This window comes from Alexandromys fortis, unplaced genomic scaffold (assembly GCF_014885135.2).
Source record: "Alexandromys fortis isolate MF-2015 unplaced genomic scaffold, M_Fortis_MF-2015_v1.1 scaffold_100_1_3062724, whole genome shotgun sequence".
Taxonomy (NCBI): domain Eukaryota; kingdom Metazoa; phylum Chordata; class Mammalia; order Rodentia; family Cricetidae; genus Alexandromys; species Alexandromys fortis.
Genome location: NW_026067992.1, coordinates 2,191,858 through 2,196,301, shown reverse-complemented (window position 1 = coordinate 2,196,301; position 4,444 = coordinate 2,191,858).

Sequence of the window (4,444 nt, the reverse complement as noted above, 5' to 3'; positions counted from 1 at the left end):
AAAATAAATAAATGCAAACTAAAACAGGCAGATGTTCACTGCAGTTGTTGCTATGGTTCTTCTTGTTGTGGTTTTCTATGGAGTTAGAAACAATTATTTTCAGCTTTCCATGCTAGCATCACACTTTCTGTCCTCCTGCCTCGGCCTCCAGAGTGATGACTTCCCAGGCATGTGCCAGCACAGCTTGCTTTGCTTTAGGTTCTTGATGCAGCCAGATCACTTTTTGTAGTAGGAGGCTACTTGTTTGTTCCCAGCTGCCCAGCCCTGAAATAACCACACAGAAACTGTATTAATTAAATCACTGCTTGGTCTATTAGCCCTAGCTTCTTATTGTCTAGCTCTTACATCTTAATTTAACCTATTTCTATTAATCTGTGTATTGCCATGTGGTTGTGGCTTACCGGCAAGGTTCCGTTCAGTGTCTATCTCTAGCAGGGCTACATGGCATCTCTCTGACTCTGTCTACCCTCTCTCTATATGTCTCTTCCAGTGTGGCTGTATTCTGTTAAGTTATTGGCCCAAAGCAACGTCTTTATTAACCAATAAAAGTAACACATATATAGAAGGACTTCCCATACCAACTTTTATTCTATATTTCTGGTGAAGAATAGAGAAAGCCCAAGGGTCATGGTTGTAAAAAGAAATGCAACTAATTTTCAAAATCAGAACACAGAGATGCAATTAGTACTGTGAAAGACACAGCATTGTGAGTGCCAATGGAACCACCCTCATCACCCTCAGTGACTCAACTTGGCAGGGTTAATAAGAATCTCTCTTTCAAGCACAGGTAATGTTTGCCTGTTTTTCATGTAACTTTTATAAAAGAAAATTATAAACTATTTTCTCTAGCTTGTTTGGATGCATGTATGCATGTTTTATTTATGAGAGCTGTAAATTTTGTCTTATGTAATTGAGATTTGCAAATTCATGACTACTTACTATTCCGTCACTGAATATACAGCAGTGTGATAGGTTGGATTTTATCACTGCTGTTTCAGGAATATTTCAAAGTTAGCATAAATATTCATTGTATATAGAATGCCTGAATATATAGTAGAGGACTGAATGAGAAATGTGCCCCCGTGGTCCCTAGTTTGTGGTGCTGTTTGGGGAGATACAGCCTTGTTGAAGGAATTACATCACTGAAAACAGGCTTTGGGAGATCTTAACCTTGCCCTACTTCCAGTTGGGTGTCTGTATTTCATGCTTGCACTTTAACATGTTATTTCCCAGCTTACTCTTTCTAACACATACCTGCCGTTGGTTGCCATGCCTCCCCGCCATAATGGATTGTTATTGCTTTGGAATCATAAACCAGATAAACCTTTTCAAAAGTTGCTTTTGATCATAGTCTTTTAATAAGACATCAGAAAACTAACTAATACAATGGCGTCAAATGCTGTACAGACTGTATAGCTCTCTTGTCTAAGTCTTATTTCTTTGTAACATTCATTGATGGGCAATTGTGACCAGCGCTGCATTTTTGTTCTGATTTGGGTTTCCATTATGACTAAATTCTGGATATTTCTTCTTTAGGGTAACTTCTACTGCAGAATGCTTCCTCCAGTTTTTATTTTTCTCTTAGTTTGTCTGCCTCTTAAAGAAACATTGTTTTGCTTTGTGTGTATTCCATATATAAATCCTCAGTAACACATTTTTATAGAAATATTTATTTTACTTTTTGTCTTCATTTTTAAATTCCTTAAAACAATATTTGACTTGGCATGTATTCATAATTTTAATTTGTCAAATTTATCTATCTGTTTTTGTTTGGGGGAGACTATCAGCTTTTTTATGTCTCACCTATGAAAACTTTTATCAACAAATTCTGCTTTGCTTTGAAAGATTCTGTCCTGATATTTCACAATTAAATCTATATTTTATCTATAAAAAGTTATATTTGTACATAATATATGATGTCTGGTTGTCCTGGTACTGTTTACTTGTCCACACCACATTGCAATCTCATCTTCCTCATAAATCTAACCAAGATATATGAATGATTCCAGACTCTGAATAGTATTATCTATCTATTCTTGGATTAATACAATGATCATATTTTTGCAATTAATATTGATATTGATACCCACTGATGCAAGTACCACTAATGTACTTCTCTTTACAATACTTTATGCATGTTCACCATTGTATTTGCACATCAGTCATGGAGTTAGCTTCTGATAACACCCTGCCAAAAGCTAATTGATAGGATTTTGGGTTTCTGCATGAGACTGTACTTTCAGCCTATTGAGAAATTTGTGGGGAACAAACATTTACATACATTTATTGTCTTCTAATCCAAGATATTAGAACTTCACCGACATTTCTGTTTGTCTATGGTAGCTTGTTTTGTTGTGAAATTTTGCAAATGACTTGCTATTTTGTCAATTTCTTTTCTTTTTGTAGGGTGTTTGTCTATATAGTAAAGGCAGACTTCAAATTCATGATCCTCCTGCCTCAATCCTTTGAGTGCTAGGATCCATAATATGCACCATATTGTCTGGATATTTTATTAAACTTTAACTCATAAATAGTGTTCATTTCATTATTTTAAAAAAATGATGTGGCTTTTCTGTTCTTAAAGCCCTTAGTGTTAAAAAGTAATGCTTACAGAAGATCTTATTGTTTCAAAGGTAATGCTTTCAATAATTCAACCATTTATATGATGTGCGCTGTGTGACACTTAAGTCTCTTCAACAATACAATAAAGTTGGCTTTTGTTTTTAATTAGCTAAATATATTTATTATTTCATACTATTAAATTATACTAGCTTTTATAGAGTGTTCATAAGTTTTCAGATTCATAAGTTAACAAAGCATATACGTTCTATGCTATAACAATAAAACTGTCTTCCACATCTCTCAGGAGCCTGAAGGACAAGTGTTGCCATTTATTTTTCTATAGATAATTTTAATGACTCTAAGTTGTCAAAGCATTATACCATTTTTTGGTTCTCATCCATGACAATGTTTATGGTTTGTTTCCAGTATGTTCCAGGGCACAAGCATTGCAGTGAGTAATCATACTGACTATGTGCTCATACAATAAAACAACACAATGTGTTTTCTCATATGTAGGACAAATCTGACTAAAGCATACAAAAGAGAGTCATGCGTGATATGCATGATAGTCAATTAGAAAATAAAATATTTTATTTATAGTATTTAAAAAATTAATAAATGCTAATTTTGTTATAGATATAACCTAACTTTTGCCAAGACTGTTAAATTTTTTCAAAGTAATTAGCAACTCAAGGATGCCAACCTGTAAACTTGCTATATTGGTTTGTTTTAATGTGTATTTTATAAACTGTAATTCAAAGTAAATGACTTGAATTTCAATGAAATTTCAATTTGCTATGACCATACCCTAGTGATTCTCAAAATTACCTTTGTCTAATACCAAATAAAAGTAGTTATTGAGTGGTAGACTCTTCTATTAGGCAACACTAAGAGTGAAAATAATCATTTATTAATATGTATCAGTTCTAAAAGGGACTAGCTTTTACCTAATCCGGATCCCTTCATATTTTTCTATTTTTACAGATAAAGTCCCAGACAAACCAACAAAGCTCAGCAAGTCACAAACGTTATGAGAACCTGCTCATAGCTCAGCGAATGGAGAGTGCTGACATACCCTTCAGAAGATTCTAGGAACAGCAAATGAGGACAGTCCTGTGGTTCTCAATGGCAAGATCCAGGGACGCTATAAGTAAGCACGAATGTTAATGACGGTCCCTGACTCACGGCTAGAGCTGTACCTACTGCTCCCACTGAAGCACAAATGCCCACTTGTGTGTCCACAGACACACAAGCCAAACACAACCACGTGCTAGAAAATAGTACAAAGGAGTTTGCAGGGTAGCATCCGATCTTACATACATCGACAGATGATAGCATCTAGATATCTCATTTTTGTGTCCTTAGTTACAAAAATTTGATGAAACAATTATAAAGCTGTCTTGCCAGTATTTTCCACTAAATGATCTCTGCAGAAGGCCTACCCATCTCTGCACGAGCAGAGCATCTTTACTCGGCAACATCTGCTTTTTCCTTACATCATTTTCAAATGTAAACTGAATTAATGCAATTGGATGGAAAGAATCTTGAATTTTTAATTGTTTAGGCCACAAAGCAATCAGTTTTGTGAAGGTAAATAAATCGATGGTTTGTAAGTTAATAAAACATTAATAAGAATTTGAATGTTTTACTTTATGTGGCAAAGCGATGTTTTGATAGGAATCTTTCTGCTATTTATTTATATTAGAATATTGACTTAGAAGAGGTCAACCTGAGCTACATAGTGAGTATTTGCTCCAAAAAGGGAGATTAATTTCAAATAAGCCCAATAAGCTAAGTATGATAATGAGACTTAGAAATGAAGGAAGATCTCTGCAGGGCAGCCTGGGAAGTGGCTGGCATTGTGTGCTGTGATGGACTGCAG